Source organism: Loxodonta africana, chromosome 4 (genome assembly GCF_030014295.1).
Source record: "Loxodonta africana isolate mLoxAfr1 chromosome 4, mLoxAfr1.hap2, whole genome shotgun sequence".
Classification (NCBI taxonomy): Eukaryota; Metazoa; Chordata; class Mammalia; order Proboscidea; family Elephantidae; genus Loxodonta; species Loxodonta africana.
The window spans coordinates 44,009,479-44,022,434 of record NC_087345.1 but is presented as its reverse complement, the minus strand read 5'-3'; the positions used below and the strand labels follow the sequence as shown (position 1 = coordinate 44,022,434).

Genomic DNA, 12,956 nt, shown 5'->3' with positions numbered 1-12,956 from the left:
ATCAAAGCAGAATGAAGAATACCAAGAACACAAGGCGATTATGAGCCCAAGAGACAGAAAGGGCCACATGAACTAGAGACTACATCATCCTGAGACCAGAAGAACTAGATAGTGCCTGGCTATAACCCATGACTGCCCTGACAGGAACACAACAGAGCACAATAAAAATTATATATATATATATATATATATATATATATATATAAAACCTGGTAGTTCCAGAATGAGAAAAAGGGAAGCATAAGGCAAACCTAGATGGAAAAAAGTTAGCTAAGATCTCATGGATTTATCTATAAAGAAAAGTTAAGGAAGAGAAGGCTAAACTGCTTACCAAGAGAATAGTAAAGAAAAAACCACAGGACTCCTCCCAATGGTATGTAGATCTTTTAAAGGTATTTTAAAAAATAAATATAGTGGACATTGAAGTTAAAACAGGACAAACGCTGTTTTAGTACAGTTACCAGAAATTGAGTGGATGCCCATCATTAAAAAACCATAAACAAACACTGCATTGTAGAGGTATTTTTAAAAGCCAAATGATAAAAATCACATTGAGAACACACCCAAAGTGGGGAAAATGTTTCCACCCCTAGCCAGAAACTTAAGGTTTAATCTGTGTCCATTGATACAGAGAGCATTAATTGACTGTTCTATAACCACTATGATACCTTTAGCTGCTGAAATTGGTTTAAACTGTATAATACCTATATATTTGTGTGTGTGTGTGTGTATATATGTTTAAGGTCACAGATGATGTTAGACAAGATGACTCTTAATAATCTAGGTGATGCTACTCTCTGAAATAGCACAGAGAAAGATAACTACATCATAAAATAGATTAGCTCTTGATTCTTTACCTGCTTTCCAAGGAGCAATTTGTACTTTGGAAAAAGCAAATTGTTGTGCATATATTAATGACACCTAATTGGAAGCATATTGAGACATAATTTTAGCAGAAATTCAGGCTAGGCATGCGACACATGCTACAGATTCTTCTCTTACATTTTCTTGCAACTTGTTTTCATGGTTAGGAAATTGGGGCTTGTGGGCCAGACAAGCCTTTCACACCGTTGGTTTACCTGTTGTATTCATTTTGACCTTTTATATTATTATTAAGCTACTAAGCTGTTTGGTATCTGGTGTCTTAAAAGCTTTCCGAGTGGCCATCTAAGATACAGGAAAGAGTCTTCTTCCAACTAGACGAACAATGAAGAAAAGAAGCTAAGGAACCAACAGAAATGACATATAATTACCGAGACTGAAAAAAACTTAGATGGTGCCAGGCCAGTACTTAGCTGATCAAAGATTCTTACTGAATCATGATGGGAAGGGGAGAGATGTCAAAAAGAAAAACTAAAAACAGACATCTTACTTTAATTTTAAGGCTTTTTTTTTTCACCCAATGAAACCAAATATTAACCTTAAAAAGCCCGACCCAAACTTCTAAAGCATTGACTTTTTTTTTTTTTAACCAGAAGCTGCTCTACAACAATGTACATTTGTCTTTTCCTGCTAAAAAAGGATAGTCAGCAACAAACCCATTATGTCATGATCTAATGAAAAAGACTCTAGACTTACTTAATTTCAACTTCAAAAGGTCTCAGGGCTTCAAGTGGGTGGAGGGCCAAATTTTAGCAGCCAGGCTAGAGACCACCTGGTAACCTGATATCAGCTAATCTCAGTAAAAGATAGAGGGCAGGCTTCTATCCATCGCATTAAGATTAGCCAATGGTTGGTCTTCTATTCTTCTCCCTCCTCTCCTTTTGATTGTCCTCATTGTAACTAGACTACTTGAAGCCATTTGTTTTGTTTTGTTTTTTAATCAGAATGGTCTCCCTATACGCATGTACAGTAGCTCTCAAATAAACCTTATGTTTCAATTTCTTTGAGTTTTGATTATTTTTCTAAAAGAAACTAAAGCTTGGTGGTTCAAACCCACCTAGCGTCACTGCAGAGGGAAGTCCTGGTGATCTGCTTCTGTAAAGATTACAGCCAAGAAAACCGTATGGTCATCATGAGTTGGTATCAACTCGACAGCAATGCATTTGGGTTTTTTTTTTTTTTTTTTAGTGTCCAAGATAAATTTATTAAAAAAAAATTTAAACACTGTGTACAGCCAGACAAAACACAGTTAATGATAAGATTTGGCCTGTGACTGCTGTTTGGACCTCTACTAAACATCTCCCCTGAAATAACCTTGTGTGTGTGTGAGCAAATCAATGGCATAATGGTATGTGGAGCAGAGAAGAAACAGAAAAAAGAGCAGTGTTAAAATTTAGTTCCGCTAAAAGTTGAGTTTTATACATTTCCTGGCTTCCTTTCCCTAACCTCTAAATATAAGTTAATTGAGATCATTTGTAATTCTTGGAGTAATTTTCCTCTTTATGACTCTGCCCATGGTGATTTTTTTTAATTTATTACCTATATCTACTATATATGACTTTGGCAGGTCTAAACTTCTCAAAACCATATAAGAACACTAAAAAATCACTTACAAATATTTAGATGCTGACATTGAGCTTAATTGTTTAGTGGTAGAAGGGTTCCTTTTCTAAACTAAATATATTGCAGATCAGACTGACTCTGTGTGATTACTCAAGGAAGTTTGCCAATTTCCTGTCTCCCAGATTGCATTGCCTTATGTAGTAGACATCGAAATCTCATCTTCATCAGTGTTTCACTCCACTACTCTTTAAAAAAAAATCTTTACTGTATTTTTACGCAAATAACACACAACTTCTACATTTGCTAACCGCACCCTCCCCTTGCAAGGTATTTTCATAAATACTGCTATGCTGATTTTTCCACATGTTGTTGTAAAAATAATTAGCATGGTGTTCTTACAAAAACACCTTGCTGGAGGAGGGCACAGTTGGCAAATAAGTGTAGAAGGTACGCACCATTTGTGTAAAATACAGTAATTAACTTCTGGTTTAAAAGGGAAATGTTTACAATTTTTCTTTATACAATCTTCTTATACTTCCATTTAAATGAAACTTGGTGCTTAATTTACCCTTCTTTCCAATATCTGATCTGTTTTTAAACTTCATTGAGTCTAATACTTCACTAAACTTGACTACTGAAAGAACAACTCTAGTAAGATTGGCCATTTGTAACTACCCTGCCAACTGTTTAAAAGTATGTCAAAATAACTCAAATCAATAACTTGTAAAGTGATTTAACAACTAGGATTCCTGGAAGCCCACAAAGAATAAAAAGATTTCTTTTCTTGATGGTCACACCATGTCTGTGCAGTGGTGAAATGGGAAGGGTTTTGATGACTCTGCATTGTAAAACACCAAAGAAAAGACAAATGAGCACAAGAAAACTAAGTAAGACCTACAAACTTCCTTATTTCAGAGAAGCAGAAGCACTGAGAAACGGAAGCTAATAAGGCCCATACCCTTCAGAAAGGGCTCTCAACTCTCTGATCTTCCAAGTCAGTGTTAGCTTTTTTATATTGATGATATTATTCATTAACTTCCAATATAACAAACCCTGAAATGAATGGATCAAGGTGACATGAATAAACCAAATGGGAAATTATCAATAAAATACTGAAAAAAGGATGCATTTGACTTTGGCAGGAATTTCTTGATTTTATGTAGTAGCTTCCTATTTCCTTTCCTAATCAAGCGTGGATTAGTTGGGATCAAAATTAGTATGTGTTCCCTGAGCCACTAAAAGCAGAGAGAGATGGCTTAAAACAACCATCTGGCCAAAATGATTATAGCTTAACCAAGAGCAAGCCACACTGAGATAATCTGGGGCTCAGTTTAACACATATTCTGTGTGGGAGAAATCCAACATTCATGACTAACAGGACTGAACCCAAAAGCAATAGAATCACCTCCCTCTTATCCTGCCAAGTGAAAATAAACTAGAGAAAGCCCCGAAACAGTGAGTGCTAATCATTATAGTTATCATGCCTCTTTGGGAGGAAATGAGAATTAATCCAACACCTGTATATGCCTGTTCAGGAAATGGATCATCTGTCTAATTAAGCTTTTCTTTCTTCAGAGCTTTGTGAATACGTTCTGTAGACACGTTGCTTCCAGAAAACCTTCTCGCCCTCTTTTGTTGGTCATTGAAAATTTCTGATGTGATAAACTCTCCTCAGAGCGGAGGTTCTATCACTTTGTACTGGTCACCAACTAAACTTCATTAACACTTGGTTAGAAAGTATCATTTCCTAAGAAGAATTTTTGAAAGAGTATAAATTAAAAAATCTTCTGAGAATACACAGGTGAGTTATGACCTTGCCACTAACCTAGAACATCTAACTGAACTGCTCAAAGACTCCAAGTTTACAGGTGCTCAGGCAAGAATGTTCCAGCTTGTTTATTTGTTTTTCCAGTGGAATAGCTGCTGTACTTTGGCCTCTGCCCCTTTCATAAAACACCACAGGGAACCTGCCCCTGTGCCCTGCCTTCCACTAATTAACCTTGCTTTAGTTCCTGTCCTTGCAAACTTAGTACAACCTCATTTCACTTCCACTGCAATAAGGTACCATTTCCTTCCTTCTAAACCAGGTTCTTCATTTCTGCTTCGATTAAAGAAAAATATAACAAACATTTATGGAGTCCTGTGTTAGATCCTGGGGACATAAAACAAAATAAGGCAAAGTCCTTGTCCTTAAGGAGTTTGCAATCCAGTGGGAAGAAAAATACAGAAGTAATCAAAAAATATGTCCAACGATAAAAAACCAGTAAGAGAAAAAGAAAAAAACCCCTCACACAAACATATGAACAATATATTAAAGAAACAAAGAGTAAGAAAAAAGCCTTTGTTCTTTTCTGTACCCAGGAAAACATCTATTAATTGGTGTCTTGAAATGCTGCTATACTTTGCAAATAATGTTATTCAACTATGTGGCCATATATATGTAGATGGAGGAAGAGGTGGTTAGCAAACACTTTTATCTTCTCCCACTGACCTGTTATACCTAAAATATAAAGAAAGAAACAAAGGTGATATCTTTGTACTTGAGGTCTACAAAAGCTAAATTAATCCCCCTCCCCCTCAAAAAATATAATATAGCAATAATAGAACAGGCCTGGAACCCAAGTCTCATTCAGTTTTACCATCTTCTTAGCCCATCTCGAATCAAAATTATACAACTTCTTAGATCTGTTGAAAGGTCTTACGATGGAGGTAATTATAAGCCTTCAAGCAGGTCTTCGGATTGGAGATTTAACATTCCAGTGATTCTGGAATGCTTTCAGCTCTATTCATGCACACCAAAGTGGTTAGAAGAGTATTTAGTTGATGATCTATGGGCAGTCCAAAGTCTGTAGGCTCCCAACAACTACTACATTTATAGGCTGAGAACTGATTCAGGCAAGATGAATTTGACTCAATTCAACAATTATTTTGAGCCCAGGGTGTCCTTGTTATTTGAACTCTCATTACTCTTCACCCCACAAGTACAGGGCTGCCTAAGGGAAGAAAAATGCATAATAACATTAAAAAATATTCACAAAGGGACCAACTGGTCTCTTATAACACTGTTTTTCTGTGCCATCAAGTTGATTCTGACTCATAGCGACACTGTATGACAGAACAGAACTGCCCCAGAGGGTTTCCAGAGCTGTTATCTATTCTTCTGGGGAGCAACTGGTGGGTTTAAACTGCCAACCTTTCGTTCGCTTAACCATTGCACCACCAACACCAGTCACCAGTTATCCACTCCACTCAGCAATAGCTTGTGTTCCTATTCATCACATCAATATCAACGCTGATGATGGTGTAAATATTAGATGCAACAGATTGCAAATACAACGCAACAGATTGCCAAGTAAAACAACAAAGATTGTAAAAGTTGTAGATTATCAAAAAGTTGATGAACGTGATGTTGGGAAACTTACTGGATCATGAGAAAATCCAAATGAGGAGCTGGCAGAGGTGAACCTGTTAAAAATTAATGAATAGAAAATCAACAGGGTGCTGATGTGATAGGCATAGTAAAAGAGAGCTATTTGAATAACAAAGGATTTTAAAAATCCTTAGGAAAATTAAAGAAGTCCTCACAGTAAAAATAACTCTTTTAATGATATCATCATAAAAACCATACATACACTGAGTAAAGATTTCCAGTATTGCTATTATACAATTTTATTTAAATATTAGGCCAAGAAAAACAAAACATACAAAAAAGTATGATCAAGATTTGATTTACCTTTGTTTGATTAAAGCACTAACTATAATTTTAACCTAAATATATTTAAACATAAGAATAAACAAATTATCCCCATGATGCTTAGTTTCCCGTGGAAGATAAAGACCCAAGCACACTTCTTTTGATTATTTTCTATTAAATTTGGCACCATTTAAAGCGGATTCACTTTAAGAATATGCAAATATATACACACATACACATAAACATCAATTTTATCTTGAATAATGAGGACCCCATTCACTGTTCCAACCCAGCTTAGCAGCAGGTAGGACACAAATGAAGTTTATGACATGGTCCTTACCTCAAAGAAGTTTACAAAATCCTGCTAAAATACGTTACCTATTAAGCCATAGGTGAGCACCATAACATCAATGTTTGTGGAGGGACTCAGCTGAAACTTGCACACACATATCCATGGTCAATTAACTTGGTGCTGATGAAAAGGTTTTGCTCCTTTCATCAAAGGCATTTCCTTTGATGAAAAAGAAGAGCCTAGCATACTAATTTCACTTTCCTCTGACTAACGAAAGAACATCCATCAAAAAATAAAAAGAAGTCTGTCAGGGCTGAATGTTGGCGTATGTATCTCAGGTGGCGAAAAACGCTTAGTTGGAGAGATCAACTGCAATTCCATGAGGCATATGTGAGCACAAGAGAGTCCTGACCCAAATCGACCTTGCATATGGGCAGAGCAAACACAGCCCCTCCGCGCATACCCCATACTCTCCTCCCCCCATATCCCAACCGTCCTCCTCCCCTCCTCAGTCCTCACTCTTCATGGCAAATTTGCTGGAACTTTATTCAAAAAGCACTGCTCTCTCTACTGTAAGCTACAAAGCCCTCAATGTGAAACAATTTTAACTCATCCCTTTTTTTTTTCTGAGGAGATTGTTGTTGTTAGGTGCCCTCAAGTAGGTTCCGACTCATAGCAACCCTATGCGCAACAGAACAAAATCCTGCCCAGTCCTTCACCATCTTCTCAATCATTGCTGTGTTTGAGCCCATTGTTACAGCCACTGTGCCAATCCATCTTGTTGAGGGTCTTCTTCTTTTCCGCTGACCCTCTACTTTACCAAGCATGATGCCTTCCTCCAGGGACTGGTCCCTCCTGAGGAGGTAACTTGGTACAATATAAGGAACTCAGATATTTTGATGTCAGGGAGCCTAGACTTCAAATCTCAGCTTTGCGTTTCCTAGTTGTGTGATTTGGGCAATTCCTGCCCTTTCAAGGTCTCAGTTTCAACCTCTGTGAAATAGAAATAATAAAACTCACCTCACAGAGTTGCTAAGAGACTACAAATGAAACAACAACTCTAGAATGCTCAATAACGTGCAAGTTTTATAGGAGGCCAAACCCATTGCCGCTAAGTCAATTCTGACTCACAGCGACCCTATAAGACAGAGTAGAACTTCCCCACAGGGTTTCCGAGGAGCACATGGTGAATTCAAACTGCTGATCATTTGGTTAGCAGATGAACTCTTAACCAGGGCTCCTTATAGGAGGCACATTCTCAAAACAAAATGTTAAAAAAAAAAAAAAATGTTAGTTCTCATCCCTTCCTCCATGACAAAAAAGACTGTAGGGAAGCATACACTCTCTGACACCTGGTGGGAAAAGAGGAACTGAAAGGGGATAAAGGGAGTCTAAGAGGAAATACAGACGGTGACACAGACTAACTTCAGCACCGCCCCCACCCCCACCCTCCTATTGCACCCAGGGTGATCCTAATCTCACAGGGAAGTGAGGGATAAGATATCTGTGTGTCAGACAGAAAGTACAAATTCAGTGCATCTGACTCAGAAATGAGGCACAGCTGCCCAAAGCAGATAATAAGTATAATCACCCTGATCTAGTTCAGACTAAGGCCCCAGGGTTCGGTCACCTCCAGCTGAGAAGTCCTCCTGTCATTGCAAGGAAGCCTACTCTGGCCTACATGTGACAGTTGCTAATGGTTTTCTAATCTTAGTGTCAAATATGATCATCTTATGAATGAGAGTTTTTTTATTTTTATTTTTAAGACAGTATATGAAAGGAGTACTCGACCAGCACTCTCAAAAACAGAGATAGTCAACCCAAAATTGGCCAGTGTTCACATTAGTCTTCAAATCTGGTCTGAGCATGCTCGTCTATAATTAGTCACGAAAGATGTATTAAGCCCTGAAAATATTTATTGGGTCAGGTATGTGGATGCTGGAGGAGAGGTAGAGAGCATGATTCCACTTTCAAGGAATTTACAACCAGTTAGCACACACAAGACCTACCCATAGGAAATAACTGGCGAATGGGGCAAATAAAAATATCTATGCTCCAGTAATAACATACGAGAATGTCTCCTGCCTCAGAGCTGTGAAGCTCAAATACAATGATACACACAAAGCTCCTAGCACATGCCAATGTATTCCCCTTCCCCCTCAGAGAAAAACTAGGAAAGAGCAAATTCACAAGCTTAGGGAGCGGGGAGTTACAAGGGGAAGGAGGTGAGCAACAGCAAATGCTGTTGACAGATTTTGACAAAAAGGAAGTCACTACTGACCTTTTAGAGAAGTGTTTCTGGAGTGTGATGAAGAGCAAAGCCAATTAGTTGCAAAGAGTTAGGAAAGGAAGGCGTATCTAGGAAGTGTAGCCAACAGGCACGAACCAGGCATTTGAGAGGCTCTGGAGTGCCAAAAAGTGAGAACTGTAGGGTCAAGTGAAGGCCATTCTGCTTATTTTTTAAGACATAGAGATTTGTTTAAATAACAGGTTTCTCTACAAGGAAGGCAGGATTGAGAATGCTCTAGGAATGCCTACAGCCCGAATCTGAAGCCAACAAGCCAACCTCATGGCCTCATGCCTCTAAGGCACTTAAAGATAAGTAGAATCAATTCCTTTTTGTCTTTTTAATCCAATAATTCTAAAATAATAATAGTAATGTATCCCTCTAAGGTTTAAAAATAAATAAATGCCCTTGTTTATTTCATATGAATTCTGCATAACAAGGTACAACAAGATGGAGGCTGATTAGTTTTATCTCCAAGAAAAAGAGCTAAAAGACTGTTGCCCAGGCTTTTGCTAATCCCTGTTATAATTATGAAGTGTTGGTTTATACTTCAAGGCTATAAACACTGACTTGTTATATTGGCTTATTATAACCCACATGTCACTGAGTAAATGTTATAAGAGATATAAAGATGTTCAAGACAAGCTCTTCACCCTCATTTCTGTCTGCCCCATTGACTTGAAGAAGACTTCAATAGAGAAGACAGAAAATACATATATAACTTGAATATAAAGGCCACTGTGATTAATTAAATAAAGGGCTAAAGATATTCATTAAGGGAAGAAAAGAAAAAAAGAGGTAAGTTCTGAAACAGGAGAACTGAGATGTTTTCTTGGAGGAAAGATGGATTTAAGTTGGGCTTTAAAGAAACCCTGGTGGCGTAGTGGCTAAGAGCTATAGCTGCTACCCAAAAGGTCAGCAGCTCGAATCCACCAGATGCTCCTTGGAAACCCTATTGAGCAGTTCTACTCTGTCTTACAGGGTCACTATGAGTCAGAATCAACTAAATGGCAACAGGTTTTTGGTTTTAAAGAAAGCATAAGAGTTTTTCCTAAGCAGATATGGCAGGGCCAGAGAGTAGGGTAGGAGAAGGTACTGTTTCAGTTGGAATCCAGGCAGAAGGAAAAAAATGATCAAAATGAAGTATAAAGAGACCATAAAATTTTTTTTTAAAAAGCAATTTCCACAGAGTTGATTCCAACTCGTGGCGACCCCATGAGTGTCAGAGTAAAACTGTACTCCATAGCATTTTCGATGGCTGATTCATCAGAAATAGGTCACCAGGCCTGTCTTCCAAGACACCTCTAGATGGACTCGAAGCTCCAATCTTTAGGTTAACAGTGTAGCAACTGAGCGTGTTAACTGCACCACCCAGGAAGTCCTGCAAGAAATCCTGTCGTTGTTGTTAGGTGCTGTCGAGTCAATGCCAACTCATAGAGACCCTATGTATAACAGAACAAAATACTGCCTGGTCTTCATATGGAGATTGTTGCAGAGAAGAGAAACATGCGGAAGTAGCGGTGGTAGAGATTTCTTTTTAATACAACAATTCTTAAAGAAATACTAAGCAGCCAAAAAAGACTGTCCAAGTATCCACTGTACCAAGATGGACTTTACTATGTCCAAGCCTTCTAGATGGAAGAGCCCTGCCTTTAGGCCTTTCCGTCTAGTTCATTCTTATACTATTATTCATGCCAGTATTTCCTAAGTTCAATATTTCTGCTCTAGGGCCTATTTTTTTTCCCATTGTACTCATAATGCAGAAAGAGGAAATAACTCATCCAGCGGTGGGGATTTCTTAGTAGGGTTTTGAAGAGAGATGTTGGGGGTGGCTGACTCTGCCAAAATGTTTCCTTTTTCTCTTGCTGTTTGTCAGATATTGTTATTGAGCAACCCTGGCGAGTGTCATCAACATGCAATCTCATCTGATTTATCTTCCTTTACTCACTCAAACTCAGCCCTTTGCCTTCTTTTTTCTCTGGTTCATTTGGAGTTTCACAACCTCTTACCTTTAAATGCTGAGTAAGTGCAAAACATTTGTGGATCCAGCATCAGATATCATAATCTCCAAGAGAAACCGTTGGCAGTCACAGAAATGGAGCTGCCTCAGATGCCTTAATATTTTGCTTTGTTATTATTTCATTTAAAAATTGCATTTCTAATTTTCTCACAAATCCAGATTCCAAACAATTTCTCATGGCAGCCTTTACCTCTACGTCCCTCCCTTTTGAAATGCGGGTGATTGAAATAGGAAACATTCTTATGAACTCTTCAGAGTCCAGAATGGCAGTCTCTGCCAAAGACTCATAAAAAGATTCCACAGCAATACACCACTGATGTGAATATACATGGGTTACATGAGTCCAATGGGATCTTAAAGTGAACCTGGATGGCTCAAGCATTTTACAATTGGCTGTGAACCTAAAGGTTGGGGGTTCAAACCCACCTGACAGCTTTGTGGAAGACAAGACCTGGCTATCTGCTTCCATGAAGACTACAGCCAAGAAAACCCTACGGAGCAGTTTTACTCTGTCATACACGGGGTCACTATGAGTAGGGGTCCAGCTCCCCTGCAGCTAACAACCATGGGATCCCAAATTGGACTTTCAATCACACAGATAGAGTAAACTAACTGGATTTGTAGGCCAAAACTTTTACAATGTTCTAGAGGCAGGCACACTGTGGCTACTTCCTCCCCCCGGCTATCACAGACACAGGGCCTTTATAGTTTATCCCCAAATCAACCTGCCTTCCCTCCTGCCAGCGAAGAAAACTTCCTTCCCACTCCCACCCCTCATCCTCTCACCCCTCTACCCATCCCACCCCTCACCCCCCACGCTACCTTACAAGTTTCTCTTCTCCGAAACAATCTCCATATAAAGAAAAATCGTTTGAAGTTTGTTGGAAGTTTCCGGAGCAGAATTCCATATCTCATTTTAAAATAAATATGTACTGTTTTATCCTAGTGAGGCACATGACTGCACTAAAAAGGCTTTAAAAAAAACGGATTAGAAAAACGAGGCAGTCTATAAAAGCTATCATCAAACCTTGCCCTTCCACACTGGCACCCAGGCTTTTACACTGAGCCTAGAGTCACAAGCAATGGGTAAACAAGTATTTTAAGGCATTCAGTTGAACTAGGAACAGCTGTAAATGCATTTTAAAAAGTTTCTAGGACCTGTCTCCATTCTCATAGATACACCCTCCCCTGAAACTATTATCTTTTTATGTAAATATCTTCTCCTGCCCCCATATCCTGAATGGGTCAAACCCTGGGAAGCCACTTGTTGGCTTTGTCAACATACAAAGGAAGCACCTGTTGTGAGATATTTCCTGCCTGAAACCATCCTCACTTCCAAGTTTGCTGCTGTATCTGCAAAGCCTTCAGTGGTATTTGGGGCTTAGTAGGAGCTCAGTAAATATTTGTTGAATATTGAATGAATCAACAAAGAGAAAGGTCTCATTGGTGAAGTGTTCTCTTACCTGCCTACCACCAGCTGCTGTCTAGTCAATTCTGACTCATGGCAATCCCATGTGTGTCAGAGGAGAACTGTACTCCATAGCGTTTTCAATGGCTGAAAGGTATTTCTGGGTGGATTAGAACCTCCAACTTTTTGGTTAGCAGCCTACCACATTAACCAACTACTTGCACTACCCAGGGACTTCCTTCACTGCCTATCTTGCCATAATCCTGGCTTACCTTCATCACTGGTCTCTTTGTTGCTTTTTATTTCCATTTCGGCTTCCAATATTTTGAGCCTTAGCCTGGATTTGGCCCACAAATGCCAAGCAGATTAACAATTTTCCTGGATATCAGATTCAGGCAGTTTGTTAAAATGACTTCACCGCTTCACTACTTGGCTTACCTTGGTTCTCATAGTTCTAAATTCCAGAACTACAGTGACAAAAGTCTATATATATATAGCAGGATGATATAAGAGGGGGAAAACTTGAAGGGTTATTAATTGTGGCACCCAGTCTTCAAGATGGCCCCCAGTAAACCATGCCTCCTGGTATCCATGGTTTTGTATAATCCCCACTTCTTGAATGTGAACTGGACTTCGTAAAATGCTTCTAGAAATTAAATAGGAAAGACGTGATAATATGTCACTTCCAAAGTTAGGTTATAAAAATCTGTGGCTTCTGGCTTACACTTTCTCTCTCTCTTTTTGTTGGATTACCTGCTCTGGGGAAAGCCACCTGTCATGTGGAGCTGCCCCATGGTGAGGAACTGAGGC

General features: G+C 38.8%; 1 long non-coding RNA gene across 1 annotated transcript; it reads right to left on the bottom strand.

Moving 5' to 3' along the window:
* Window positions 1-242: 242 nt before the first annotated feature.
* LOC111753144 (uncharacterized) lies at window positions 243-12,559 on the bottom strand. Its single transcript, XR_002787994.2, has 3 exons — window positions 8,713-12,559; window positions 5,868-5,910; window positions 243-5,438 (listed from the first exon to the last, which is right to left on the bottom strand). It is a non-coding gene; the product is annotated as an uncharacterized LOC111753144 (long non-coding RNA).
* Window positions 12,560-12,956: the final 397 nt, after the last annotated feature.